The sequence below is a fragment of the Ischnura elegans genome, chromosome 10, assembly GCF_921293095.1.
Source record: "Ischnura elegans chromosome 10, ioIscEleg1.1, whole genome shotgun sequence".
Lineage (NCBI taxonomy): Eukaryota > Metazoa > Arthropoda > Insecta > Odonata > Coenagrionidae > Ischnura > Ischnura elegans.
The window spans coordinates 86,837,693-86,853,961 of NC_060255.1; positions in this window are offsets into that span (position 1 = coordinate 86,837,693).

Sequence of the window (16,269 nt, forward strand, 5' to 3'; positions counted from 1 at the left end):
TTACGCTTTCAATAGATTTTCCTGAGCTAGTCTATCTTGCTGTGGACTTGAACCTTTATTGTTATAGCGGGTTCGTTTAATTAAATCCACCGTCAATAGTTTTCAATGGGGATTACTTATGTTGACGTTATGTGCCAAAGCTTTTTTCAATACTCGCTAATCAACTGATTTTCGATTGACTACAGTTGATACTGTATTGACCACCGATATTGCATCGATCACTCTAAGTTAATTAATTATATTCGTTAATCGACGATCGCCGTAGTCGACTTTTTCTGAGACTCTGAGATTTATCCATCTGAATTTGCCGATGACATCAAAATTTTTGACGATGTCATCGTCCAAAGAGGACCACGGGGCAACTTCAAATGCCAAAGATAATGGACAATCTGATAATATCGGCACTACTTGTAAATAGTATTTGACTGTCAAAAATTGTTGAATATCATTTGATGTCCACCATTGACACTTGATACAATAATTTATAACTATAACGGTTAATTTATCTACCGATACTGCATAAGTGCCTTACTTATGTTGCTACAATAAAATAAATGAGTGAAAATTGAATATTTTCTTTACTTTTTCAGTTAGTTCATAATCAGTTACACGATCTCAAGGGGCGCAATTGACAATGAAACAAGTATGTGCCGCACTTCCTCCTTGGAGTTTGCAGTGTGGTTAGCATGTAATGAATAAAGCACCCTCTCCCCTTCAACTTATTCTTTTCCCCGTATCCTTTCCTCATCCTCCCTGTCTCCATGCCAACTTCCCTTCCCATAATATACCCCTGGCCGAATCGTTTGTCCTGGTGATGCGGACCGTAAAATCGCAAGCACTGCGTCAACCTCACTCACACTCCATTCCTCCTCAGCCACCCTCTGCCTTTCTCCCTCACCCCTCCACACCCCACAACTAGCAACCCCTCTCGCAAACTCCATCCATTCCTCTCCCTTTTATTCCCATCATGCAATGTCTTCAGCAGTCCCATAGGTACTTCCTAATCAGGGCTGGGCAAAATACAGGCCGAGGAGTAATTGTAATACAAACTACCTTTCCAAATGTATTTTAAATGCAAAATACAAAATACCTCGGACTTGGATATTTTTGTAAAACAAACTACAATATATTATTTAAAATATCTTTTAAAATACAAATTACATTTGTATGTAAAGTAAGAGATCTTCAAAAAAATTTAACCTGCCTTGGCACATTTTTTATAGTTACAAACGTGAAGAAATCGATTATAACGAAAACGAAGTAATCTCTGAAGCATTATGATTACAGAAATGTTATCACAGCTACTTCAAAAGTATTTCACTAATGTATTTTATATTTTAGACAGTGAAAATACCAAAATCAGTGTTTGAAATACAAAATAAAAGATGTATTTAGGTCGTGTATTTAAAATAAACTATGTATTTCATACACGTATTGTAAAATACTTGTACTTGAAATATTGCCCAGCCTTGTTTCCAATTCAAGCACGCAATAACCTGAGTTTGCAGTAACTGGCATATCTGTTTTTGCAATCACTATGAAATATGATGCATAATACGGCCCACTTCCACATAAGTATTAAATATAATAGAGTTTACTAAGGTACTTATAAATGAAAGCCAGTGGCGTTAGGTTTGGTGAGAATGGAGGTCAGGCAACTTGTGCACCTTTTCCAATCCATAAATCACGGAATATTATATCAAGAATGGTAGCGAATTAGCGATTAAATGAGGGATGCTAAATACTGTGTGAAGCGCATGTTTTGTGGTACAGCTAAATTAAAATAATTTAGTAAAACATTGGAAAATGTTCCACGGAAATCTTATGGTTACTGTGTCTGCTGAGCCTGGGTTGAAGAACTGGGTGCCTGTGTTGGAATGAGGAATAGCATCGAGGGAATATTTTAGGGATCCATACTCGTATGGCATGATGTATTATTTTTTTTAAGGAAAGTGTCCTGCTAAGTGTGCCGCACATTTTTGAAACAGCCTACATTGTGGCTATCAACATTGATTTCTCGAATCAGTATAGCATTTTAATAAAATCAGCATAATAAGTAGAACCATAATTATGAGGAGAGTCAATGGTAAATAAGATGAGGTATCTATACCGGCCGACGTAGATTTGTTGAAATTGGCAAAAATTGCATACCCTCTTAGGGAAACCTTACGCTCAGACAAATACCTAGCAATAGTAATAGGGAGGGTTACTCTAGAAGGCTGAAGTGTATGTGATAAAAATGGGGAGACATCAAGCGAATCGTCATGCTTCAACATAAATTGGTATAAAGTCGAAATAAAACGAGTACATCTGCAGTAGAACGAGCCCTGCTGATCGGGAATATTTCGAGTCACATACCTCTAGTGGACATGGTTCAGGGCATACCATTCTTGTATGAGAAACTGTGGGAGTAGAAGCAGGCAACCGTGTAGTTAGATGGACTCTGATAGGGGGATGTTGGGATCAGATGGATTGGGTAGAGAGAGATATAGTTTGGTTGGGGAGTTGCCATGGGGATTCTGCCGAGGCATAGGCTTCCGTGAGGGAGAAAAAAATTCTCTTCGATAGAGACGACGAATCTGGGAAACTGACGGATGTTCACCCGAGAAGTGCATATTAAATTTGGAACGAATAGCGAAATCGGTCAATATAAAGGCGAGGCAGAGGTGAAGTCGAAGGAAAACACTATTCCAGGAAATGGAGAGATTTTTTTGCTAAATAAGCATGTCAATAATTGATTTCACATTGTTGTTTTGCTGGTAAACAAACTTATTATGTAGGAGAGCTTCCTATTTCGTAACGTAAATCAGTTACGCTTCGTGAGGTTTACCATTCATAAACATTGACATAGAGAAGATTGTTCACTCTCTACCTGCATGGAAATACAATAAAATGATCTATCTTAATATTATAATGGTAATAATAATGATAAATTTTATTCAACCTTAACAAATAACAATTTCAGGTACACAATATACCCAGAGGTTCACAATACACCCAGAGGATGCCCTAGGTGGGGTCATTATCAGCTTATATTTATAGGAAGCAGCTTGTGCTGTTACATATTAGTCTATTCTTTCACCCTGTCACTGAATACCGTTTTTACTTCCACCAGGGTGTGTTCAAAAACGGCAAGAGTTGAAATATGGCCAAATTCTACCAATGTATAGGACTTTCTTTGCTAAACTAAATGAAGGAATGAAATCGTGCTTTTTTCTGCTCTGATTTAACTTGCAATTAAAGAAAATCTCTTCTTGACTTCACGGTCAAATTGATTCATTCATGCAATAAACTGAGAAACAAACATAATTACATCATATTACCTTGTGCTTAAAAATAGTCACTGACAAACTGATTTTTCCTTATACTTAGAAACTTCCTCCATGCAGTCCATCAGTTACTTAAACAGTTTCGGAGTTACGACTTCTCTATCTCTTGGCAAATAAAGTAAACAGATCAACGTTGGAGACATTGATTTTCTGGGGTGCCCGTGAGGGATCGTATCTTTTCGTTGATTTTTTTCGTTAATATAACTGACATCGTTACATTTTCAATTTATTTTGCAGTTGTTTAGATGAGGTTAATCCAGTATTGTGAACGATTATGAAAATGATGTCCTAGATGTTGCGTTATTTGATTTTTAGCTTTTGGTGTGAAATCATTTTTCTCATGTTTTTAACTGATAAAATCATGGGATTGCTTTCGTAGAGGAGCTTTAGAATCGATCCATTTAAATGTAATGATAATGAAATTGTTTAGTAACTTAAATATTCTGTTTGCCTTGCTACATCTCTTATCTTTTTAAACCATTCGTTTTCACTCTCATTAACTAGCGAACACTTTGAAAATCATTCTGAAGCAAATCACCGAATGAAGAATTATTAAATTCGCTAGAACCATGTGAAGGAGGTAATAAGGTATTTGTTATTCTTTATGGGAGAACTTTAAGAGATAGCTATGGATGTATACCGGTGTTTGACTAGGTTTATATTACTTAAGATACATTTAGTAGGCAACACGTCATCCATTTTATATAAAACCTACTTAATGTCACTAATAAGTGTTCTTCGATACTTTCGTGTAGTTTTTCTCCTATCGAATCCAAAGGAATGACCTTTTTCATCAAATATGTGAAGCATTTTTAAAACGCCAGTTGGTAGGTATTCAAGATTCCAACTTGGAATCCAGAATCGCGTGAATTTCAATTCCAAGCAGCCTCTGCAATTTATTTCATAAAAGGCCGCGAGTGTTTGTAAAAAATATTCGAATCCGAGATATGAATTATTAGGGAAAGGAGCGAGATGAGAGGTTAGATATATCGCCTTGAATGTGATATCTCCCTTGGGTGCTACCGTTCGGAGAAAACGTGGGAGCGGACGGCTAAAATTGAATTTTTGTATCGAGCCCTTCAGGATATTGTATATACACCTTGCCCTTCCAGCAAATAAGGTTTAAAAAAAAAAAGGTCTAGGAAAAGTTTTTATACCCAGCGCACGGAAAAATAGATAGCAATTTCTAGCAAAGTACCTAGCTCCAATGTCCACCAGTGCGATAAAATGGCGATGGGTGAAAGGATTGATGGATGCGAAAATGACGTCAGAGAGTTTAGTATAGTTTAATATTAAGAATGGTCTACGATAAGTATAGGTTGGTGAAAGTGATATTGGTAAAGAAAAGTTTTTGCGCCAATAATGAAGAGTATGGATGGCTTATTTATAAGTGATATGTAATTTTCAGGGCAAAACAAGCTTTATCAACTCCTAAGCAGGGCTTTGGCGTCTTTTGATAAATTTCCTGCACAATTAAGTTTAGAATCCGAGCCTTCAGAGTAAGAAGCAGGATCTAGCAGGATCAATTCCCATGGGAAATTGAACGCTATGCCTACAGGGTTTTCTTTTGTTTAAACTCGCTTAATTTTCTTTAACATTTTGATGACGTCGCATATCGTCATCAAAAATCTTAATAGGCTACTACGTTCTCTAGGCTGATGCTTTTTGAAACTAAATATTTTAGCAAAAATAAAAAATATAAGGCGACTGTAGTGATATTAATTACAGGAGTATTGCATAGGGCATTATTTGTACATAGATACCAGGAGTAGTTGATATTTATGGCAGTCATTCATCTATCGAAAGGCAAATAGTGATTAGAGTAGGTAAATGTTACTCATTGAAAAATATTGTGCCTTGAGCTACAGCTTGTTAAATCATAAGTAATCTTATAGAGAGAACGTGAATCGTTCATCCTTAAGCACCCATTATTAAATATCGGCGTATAAATACATCTTTTTAAATACCAGTTTATAAATATATTTTTTTTATATTACCTCGTTAGTGGGCCTGTGGCCTGAGACAGGAAGTGACATTAAAGATTAGAAAGAAGATCAGGTTGGTGCGGTGGCTATGGTGTTGGCTTCCCACGCCATGGGTTTGGGTTCAAATACCGGCGGTGGCAGAAATTTGTCATTGGCTTCCTAATATCTGTTAGAGAATTATATGAATGAATTTAAAGTAAATCACTCCGTCCATGGGATGGGATGTTAAGCCGTGAACCCCTTTGTGCCTTTTCTTGGGAGCAGGCTAACGCAGATGCTGGATTTCTCTTCACTATGAATGATTTCATACTTTTCTTTAAAATGTCTCCAATTTGAGAGACCGCCTTGTTATTTTATGTATTACCGGGTCTAACCACGGTAATAACTTTACGGAAGTGTTCTGTAAAGTTGTCACCGTGGCCAGTCAACGTATAATTAAACTAGTTAAAAGCGAACACCTTTAGTCACACCAAGTTCAGGCCTTGCTCCCCGGCTATGGCGCTGTGCGCACGATTTGGACTACTTGTGGCATCATATGCTCAGAAGTCCATCACACCTAGTCCAGTTGTGTCCACAAATATCCGCAGGGAAGAAAGACACCTTGGTAGCTTAACTGTTTAAAGCACTCGACCGGAATTCGGGGGATCCGGGTTAGAACTCCGGAAGGCAAATGATTTTTTCTTTGTGAATTTATGTACGACCACCTTGTTTGTGTAAAGGAACCAGTTGGCCTTATGACTCCAGTGGTTTCATAAATCCCATGTAAGTTTGGTGATTTCCACGTGCGAGAACAGGGTGAACCATCTCCACTCGAAACGAAGAACGTCAGAGGCATTTCCGACTTGCTCAACCGGAAGAATCAGTTATAGTCGAGACCATACAATAAGGTGGGATGTTTCCACAGTTTTATGGTGATCCAATCACCTTTTGTATCGGTTAAAGAAAGAGATTTTAGAGCAAGGGTCTTCAACTAGCGAGGGACTTCACATGCGGATCACCGGCTAATTTATTACGGCCATTAGAGACTAAAGAAGATATTGTATCGCGAACGGAGTATCGACGCATTGGTAAAAATAAACGATGCCTAAAAGCGCAATGATTGATTGAAATTTTCAACCAATAAGGTTATTTCACTTTGAAATTAAATGTCTCTTTTATTTTATTGATGTGGTGGTAGAGTGAAGTGCAGCATTGTGGCCCTCCGGACGATGTGAAATCGATTTTCGGCACTTGCAATAACCCTGAGTTAGTCCTGTGGGGTGTTTAGACACTAAAAGATTATATTTTTGCTCATATTTCCAGCCTTTATATAAACTCACCAACCTGTCTGTTTGTCTGTTTGTTTGTCTGTTTGTCTGGTACAAATCTTGTAACTCAAATTTGACTCACTTCCTGTGAAGCAAAAACGCTGAAATTTTGCACACTTCTTCATTTCCGATGACAATACATGAAAATATAACTTTTTCTCTCCAACCCCCTTTAACCACCCCCAGTCAACCTATAGCCCCCCAAAACATGTTTTTGATCTAAGAAGTTCCAAATGGTCGATTTTCGTGTTTTGCGACCACAGTAAAAGTTATCCACTTTAGGCATATCCACATAGTAGGCATTTAAAAGCATAGGGGTGGCATTTTGAAACATATGGGGCTTACCATTCACTGAAAATTTAATAAATATAGTGACTTTTTTAATACGTCACTTTTGGTTTTTCGGGGTCACTGAGTTTTTTTGCTTTGTGTCATATATAAACGTTGCTCATCCCCTGTAATCTAAATATAAAGGCTGGTTTAAAAAAAATTTTTTTTATAAGAGCTTATTTAGCTTTAGTAGCACCGATGATAAACCTCATATCTTGAGTATCCTCCTAAATATATTGAAATTTTATTTTTCTCATTTCTCTTTTATCCATTTTCTTGATCTTCGTGCCAAAATATACAGTTTTTCTGTTGGGGTGTTCAAACACCCCACTCCACTAACGAAAGTATAGAAATACAAAATTGCTCTTATTAAAATTAAAAAGATGAACTTTTTGTTTATATAAGAAGTAAGAACCAAAATTGTATAATTACAGTTTGTCGATCATACAACCTAATGACGTAGGTGGGAAATATCTTTCGAATTATTTACACTATTTTTTAATTTTTACTTTTGTGCTGCCTATGGACATGATATATGTATCCACCGACACAACAAAAGAGAAATATTGTAAATACTCACGAGAAATAGTTTTTTTATTCGTCATTGGGCATTATGTAACTAGTCATAGTGTATCATCATGTCCTTTAGCACCTGTCATGTCCACGGACTGCAGAGTTCACGAACATGATGTCCTCGATCATAACGTCCACGGACATGACGATTTCCTCTAAATCAAGTTATAGTTGGGACTGACAATACGTTAGGACTCTGTGCTTACTACATTGAACTTGAGTCTTATAGCTATGGAAGACATCTCAATTGTAATCAGTAAAAGAATTTACTCTCACTAATTTTTAATCGCCCATGAACATGACTGATGATCTTTCAATAATTCTGAACTAAAATTTTTCTTCCTGCGTAAAAACATTCACTAAACCAAGTATAAACTAAAAAAACAATATATGTGACAATAACCTTCACAACACTCTAATTGCTCAGGGCTGCCAACATCTCTTATGATTAATTTCTCCTTTTTCCTTTGTGTCCGCTGAAATTGCTTTTTTGGACAGGACAAAAGTTTTTTTTTAATTTTATAATAAATATTATGAAATAACAGCAACCCAAAAATACTATTTTGGAGTGGTTATACTGTAGTATCTTGATTAATGATAGTTTTTATAATAAGTCATTTAGTAAAGGTTGTTAGCGCACTAAACACCTCTTTGAAAATCAATGTGGGACTGTCCACGGACATGACATATCGGACATGACGCGGTCTGTGGACGTTGAACTTGGGGAATATAAAATTTTTTCTTTACTAATTTGTCACTAAAATTGTGAAGTAAAAAGGTACATAAAATAATAAACCAGTTAATTTTTGATTTAACAGTTTTTTTATAGCAGCCAATGGACATAATTTTGTACGATTATGTGATTATGACCAGCATATGGTATCGGGTGCAGAAAGACTTAAACCGTGAATTGAATAAAATACAAAGGAAGGCTACGCGGTTCGTCAAAAACTTGTACGGGCGTACATGCAGCGCTAGCCAGATGTAAAGTGAATTAGACTGGGAGCAGCTGGAGATTCGGAGGCTGCGCGCTAGATTTAGATTGCTTGAACAATAGAGAATAGATATAGACCAATATATAACAGATAGAGAAAGATAAGACCAACACAGAGAACAACATCTTAGAGCTCCACTATAATTCCAGGTCCGATAGAAGCGATAAATTAAGAGAGATATTTTGCCGAACGGATAGAAATGTAAATTCGTTTTTCCCCCGAACCTTACAGGACTTTAATAAATATAAGTATTGATTTTGTAAGAGAGTTTGCTTTGAATATCTGTACCAACACCCTTTGCCACATGCCTTTTAGGCGGATTGCGGGGTGTTATGTAGGTAGAGATGAATTGGCCTTGGCTGTCGGTCGCCTCCTCCTAATGCCATGCTAAGATCGAGGAGAGAAAGTAATATATGGGCAAGTGGGATGGAAATCACGACTAGGAAAGGGCGTGTGACGTGATAATTAAACGTCCTCGAATGAAGTAGGGAAGGAAGCAGCGGGATGGCGCATGTGTTCGTTGACCGAAAGTGAGGCAGGTTCTAGCCGAGGGTGAGGCAGGGTCTAGCCGAGGGCCGGAGAGGGAAAGACGGTAATATTTGGAGAAGAAGGGATTGACTGGTGCGGAGGGATATGCGGAAGGCGGGGTTGCGGTGGAAGGAGGACGTGCGAACATGGCTGAGAGCGCATGACATCAGAATGTGAAAGGGACGGAAAGAGAATTTAGTCAAAGGGTGAAGAGACGGTTCGGTGAAACATTGAGGGCACCTCAGGAAGGGAGTCGGTACCTAAGAGGAATCGTCCCACCATCTCTTACAGGTAGGGGCGTAGCTAGAACGATGTGTTTGGGGGGCACGACCCGGGGGTGTGGGGAATGGAAGACCCCTCCGAAGAAAATGTGAACATTTTTATCTCTAAAAATCACATTTCATGTTATTTTGGCACTGACATATTTACACAATTGATGGGTCGTCGGGAAGCTGCTTTGCCTAAACATAATGGTGGAGTAAAATAAATTTGTTTTAAAGGTAAATATTTTTCTGTTGAAACAAATTGGTTTTGAGGGGGGCGTGTCCACCCTGACTACCTACTGCCTACAGGGTGCCTTGAAGTCGGCACGCAAGTGAAATGGATGTAAAGGAAGAAAGGCCCAAATTTAGAAGACCCGTCACCGTTTGATATGTCGTGATTTTGTGATTGTGTGCTTGCTCAAATTGTACGTCATCATCTTGATGCTTTCAAAGATGGCTTATAAAGAAGGTCCTTGCTGCCATTCACCTGTATCTTCAATGTAAAATTTATTTTATGACAGGTAAGGGAGTACAGCTAAGCTAGGATTTTCGAATTTAAAATTTCTTGAGAGAGATGCGCCACTAGGAAACTTTCAAGAGGATAGCTCAAATTTAAAATACTATTTGATGCGGGGGATCTAGAAATCAGGGTGACATAAGAATGAGTTCTTAAAGTTAGCGATTTATTTAATTTGGCGAATGAATAAAATATGTTGAACTGTTTTATTTTCCATTGGCCATTCACTTGGAAATTGAGCTGATAAATTTTTTATTAGTTCTCGACAAAATGATCGATTGTAAGCTTTGATTTTAAGCGTTGCACTCCTTTGGATTTCGTTTACATGGTCATAAACAATGATTTAAAATAGATTTTATTCAAGATTCAATATTATTATTTAAAAATTGGTGGAAACCGAAATAAATACGTGTTTTACGCAACCGTCATTGCACAACATTTTCTGAGCAGCTTTCATGGAATAAGTCCATCCCTTGTCATACCCTCAGTCATCAATCTTAAAAAATATTAAAGCTAGTTGTTCCAGGCGCAACTTTGTGGAATCTTTAATTTTCACCATTGAAAATATTAATTATCACTAGCTAATTGGTAAATAAATATGAAATAACAATCATATAAAATCTCAGTCCATACGACTCGCATCACTTTGCTCCGTTGCATTCCTAAATGGTAAAATTATATTTTATCATTCGAGCATTTTTTATTAAAAGGTTTCTTGGAAAAGGATTTTTTACGTCTTCAAAAATGAATTATAAATTCCTCACATAGAAATTTTCATTTCTAGTGAAATTGCCAATCAGACTTTTGGGGCTAATCCTTCGCTATTTAACAGTTATTTTGGGTGTAAAATTTGCGAGGAGACCAGAAGTTATGTGCTAAGAGTGAATCTGAATAAGGGAATAATTTCTACGAATTGAACATTTAGAAACAAGATAAATTTCCCTTGTTGAAAAAGACGTACTGTCGACTTACCTTGGAACTGTGAGATTCATGACTGTGAGATTCATGACTTACCCCGAATATACCCAGTAATATAATTTGTTTAATGATTGTTTGGCCAGGTTACACTTTCAAAAATCTCATGCCCTCCAGTTATAATAATACAATTTGCTAATATCCATTTTCATTTTTGAAACCTCTATGATGTGGTTTTATAGATTGGTCACCAGTTATATACATGTTATGCTAATTATCGCAACAGGGTGAGTGGAGCCATGGGGCATATTATTTCACGAGAAATTATAGCTTTTTCTTTTAAAGTTGATATGAAGTTCCCTTTCTGCTAATTTATTTTTTCCTTTTTCCTTTTATGTTTCCAATATTTTTTCATTAATTTTCGAGGAAGGGTATCGGATTATTCCTCTGTGCCGAAGCATGAGTTAAATGAATTGTATGCAGTTTTCCTCTTCGTAAAATTCACATTTAGTTCCCTTGCTGTCCCGTCCGCCGGTAATTGAAGAATTGTTTTTCATCATTTAAGGATAATTCGAATAATTTTCTGACCTAAGAGACGGCGTAACTGAATTCAAGGTTTAAAATTAAAAAATTGGAAGTTATTCCAGAAATGAATGCTTTTTAATGTGTTATGAAAATATTCTATGAAGGATGATTTTTAATTTTCATACATTCCGTCACTTATTTAATTTTTGAAGCATAAATATTTGAGTCACTAAGGAAATGCGGAATTTGTGCGAAAAAATTTTTACTTACTCTTTGACTATAATCTATTTGATTTATGACGTAATATCTCAGATTCAGTAACGCAAATGTTAGCCGAAGTTATAGGAAACGGATTTTGGTTGTTCGTTATGCCTTCCAATTTATTTTTAATGCGCATATTACGTTACTGGCTGCAGGTGTATTAGTAGGTATATTTGTAAAAATCTATCAGTTATCATTGAAGACGGAAATATGTTTTAATATTATTGAATAGCAATGCAATTTAGCAAAGATAATTTTCCCTCATTGAAATTGACTACTTTAAATAATACAATTTCTGAAACGTATGTTTGTGAAAGAACGGTGAAACAGCTGATTTCAAGCCTTGATTTAAACGATCTTCAAATGTTAGATTCGCAATCTCCTAATGATATATATCTAGAATTATCACGTCTGTTTCAAGGAATATACAGTAAAGCCATGAAAAAACGTTCTCGGAAGGATAATAAAGATAATAAAAAAACTTGGATTAATAAAGAAATAATTGAAAAAATTAAAGTTAGAGACTGCCTCTATAAGAGATGGAAAAATAGTCCCTCGAATTTGAGTTATAGAAGGGAGTATCAAACTTTTAGAAATCAAGTTAATAAAGAAATCTGCCGAGCAAAAAAGAGTTTTTACTATCATAGTATAATTCGTGCAGGTAATGATGCAAAAAAGGTTTGGGAACTAGTTAAGTTAATCACTGGAGCAGATAAAAATAAGGGGCCTGATCATACTATTGTTAAATATTTCTCTGGTAAGATGAATTTAAAATCTGTGGTCAATCTCTTTGTAAAGCAGTACTCAAAAGATAACGAAGAGCTTAGAATAAATTGTTCAGAAGTTTTATACGAGTACAGTCCTGTTACAATAAATAATAGTATAGTGGTAAATTATGCAACTGAAAAAGATGTTAAAAATATTCTTAAAAATATTGAAAATAAAGGACCTGGAATTGATGGGATGAAAATTAAAGACTTAAAATCTAACAGCATCTTTATACCGGTTTAAAAAAAATTTATTAACACTAGTTTAGAAAATTCCATTGTTCCTGTTGAATTGAAAACAGCTATTGTTCGTCCGGTTTATAAAAGTGGAAATCACCTTCAAACACAGAACTATAGGCCCATATCTATCTTACCTTGTATGAGTAAAATATTAGAAAAATATGTGGCAGACATGCTGTTTAATTTTTTGGACAAAAATAGAGCAATTTTTGAGCATCAATATGGTTTTCAAAAAAAGAAAGGTACAAAGGATGCCTTAGAATACTTTTCAGAGAATATTCGAAATAATTTAGATAGAGGAAAGAATGTTGTAATAACTTACATTGATTATAAAAAGGCTTTCGATATGGTTGATCACACTTTGTTGCTTAAAAAATTATACAATATTGGAGTGAGAGGGTTGTTGCTTGATTGGTTTAAAGATTATTTATTTAATAGAAAGATGGTAGTGAACGTTCAAAATGTTGTTAGTGATATTACCAGCATAAAAATGGGAGTGCCCCAAGGATCGATTCTGGGGCCAATTTTGTATTTAATTTATGTTAATGATATGCATGAATGTATTAAAAATTGTAATTTACTTTTGTATGCTGACGACACAGTCTTGATATCTAGTCATGTCAACTTCAAAAATGCCGTCAATAATATGCAGAATGATATCAATAATATGTTAAAATGGTCCCATGTAATTAATAGTAAAATCGATTTAAGGGCTTTAGGAATGTATGAGATTCCGCGATGTTATACGCATAAGGGTTGTAGGCAATTGAAAGTTGTTGTACCTAAACTGTTCAATAATTTGAAGAGCGAATTTAAAGAGTTAAAATCTTTGAGTGAAGTAAAAAGAAAAATTAAGACATGGATATTGTCTGGTTGTTGATAATGGAATGTAACAGTATTTTATATATTGATATGCTTAATTGCTATTAAGAATGTTTTTTTTAATGTAAAAATTTGTTTGTTAGTGAAATTGTTAATTCTAGTAATTTTTACAAGACACAAATTGTAATGCTTAAGTTGGCACCTGCTGACAAGCCAATTTCGGCTTAGCGGGACCAGAATGTTTGTTTTCATTTGTAAATTTACCCTGTTGTATAAACATTATTTCTTGTTTGTACATAGTTAAATGAATAAATAAATAAATAAATTGTTAGAACTAATTTTTGCTAAGTATTTTAAAGCAATATATTCCTCGTCAATTGTTTTATATAGCAAAAATATTACTGTTCGTAGATGGACGCATAGAACTGTGCAATTTCTGCTTGAATGTTTAAGTTTCACGTCGGGATACTACTCCTCCAAGTGTCAGATGTAGTCAAAAGTGTTTGGATGAATACTAATTACTTTTGGCAAAGTAGATTTGTATCAATTAAGTAATTTAATTTCATTAATTTAGTATCCAGTAATTATTACCGATTAGCTCATGATTGCTGTTTTGAAACTTAATTATTATAATTTAAATGGAGTAATTGCATGTCAATATTATTCAGATGCTGAGAGTTTGGTCATTCATTTGATGCAATGCCAGTGCGTGATCATACTAGGTGCTAGCGCACGGTTATTTCCTACTGAGTACCGTGTTTAATTTAATTCTATGTCGGTATACTGTTCTGCCTAATACCAGTAGTTTATGTGACAGGAGGTTTTGATAAGCATTCGTATATTGACCAAATGCCTGGAGAATATTTAAAGGCATTATTGAGCTTAAAAACACATTTTTACACTTGAATTAGTAATATTGTACGCCAGTATTTATGCCCTATCTTTTCACCTCCCATGACCCGAAGGTGAGAGGAATGTCGACCTTTGATCGATATAAATTATACAAGAGACTGGATGATGCTATGGCCAGAAGCAATGCCTGATTTAAAGTGCGGTCATGGCGTCTTGAATTACATTCTCCGCCGAAGGCTTTCTAAATAGAACTGCGAGTGCACTTCATGTAATATGCAAAGAAGCAGAAAAGAAAACTTTCACGAGGTAATGCAGAGGCCTCCAGATAGCATTATTATAACTATGAAGTGTAGTCAACGTAGCCCACTAGAGTTTGGAACGTAACTAATTGTGTACTGTGTCAAATCATATGCATGGACATGGAGTTTGTTCATTTACAATTTTGCGACTAAAATGGAAATAAATTGATAATTTGTCAGCAGTAAACGTTTCTAATCCACCAAAAAAATTATTTTCAGGGTTTTTTCTTAATGTCTAACTTCCGCATAGTTGTCACACTTCAAATTTTTTTTTCGTTACTAACAGACTCCAGAAAACATCTTAACTGTGCTTGAATTCCCGACGATATTCACACGTTAAATAAAACTTAAAAAAAAAATTATCCTGCTCATTCTCTTTCGTAACTGAAATCATGCGACGGGTGATTAGAGATGTATTCCCAAAAATTTTAATTATTATTCACTGCGTATTCTCCCCTGTATAGATACCCCTGTATTCTCCCCTGTTTGGCCTAGAAATGCTGGATATCGCCTTTCCCATAGTGTAAGCATATGCAACGACTTGATATAAGACACGGTCTCAGGTGTTATTTTGTGGAATTCTTTCATTCTAGAATAAAATAAATTAACTTTGTTTTTTTTCCACGCTTTATTTTAAATAGTACGACCCGGGTTTCAGCATCAAGTGCTATCATCACCTGATGATTGCACTAGATGCGTGCTATTTAAAATAAAGTGTGGAATAAAAACAAAGTTATTTATTTTATTCTGCATCGACTTGACTTTGCGACGAAGCATTGTGACGGAGAATCCTATCTAGAAGACTATGAGATGGAGAGGCATGAATATCCGTGATATGACTATGGTACCAGAAGCAAAAGTTTTGCGCGATTACGAACGAATATCATTGTACCGAATACCATTGTTTTTGACGAAATGGGCGTGAATCATAATTCAAAATTTTCAGTGAATTCATCTCTAATCACCCGACGCATGACTGCAGTTCCGAAAGTGAAAAAATAGGCGTCTGACAAAGAAGGAGTGGGTGGGATCATTTTTTTTTCATTGGTCTGGAGGATCCTGGGGGCGTAAAATCAGGAGTATAAGGACGACGGATGTGTCTCATGGGGAAGGCAAAGTGTGAGAGAAAAAGAAAGAGAGAGGTAGAGGGAAGATGCGGGAGATAATAGGAGGAGGAATGATGAAGGACTCAGTCCGGGACATTCTTCATCCGTGAGCACCGAAATATCGAGAATTTTCTTGAACATGACCCGATAAGGAAGGGTAAGAAAGGGGAATATGTATGGTTTGAGGGATGGGGGGAACAAAAGAAAGACGAATAGCAAAAGGAGACAGTCCGGGAAAAGAAGGACGAGGTTCCCTCCTACGAGCAGCAGGGTGGCCAACCTACCGCGAAAACCGGGAGAAACCTCGGAATCAGGAACTGCCGGGAAAATTCGGGAAGTAGCCATGATAAGCATGATTTATTATCTTGTAGCCATGATTTACTCCGCACGCCTATACCCAGGCTATCAATAATTAAACGCTCTCCATTCTACCGAATTTCTGTTCTGATAAATTCTCTCCTGACTGATATTGATTCGTTTGTGTTGTCTATTAAAATTTTTAATCACTTGGAGTCATCATATTTAACGCATAAATGACTGCTTACAAACGTACTAGCTGGAAAAATATTGAGTTCGTGGCCACGGTAGCTGTTTTTTTTGTTTCGTTTGATTTAAAATTATAAGTAGCTTATTTATATAATTTTTGTTGCTATGA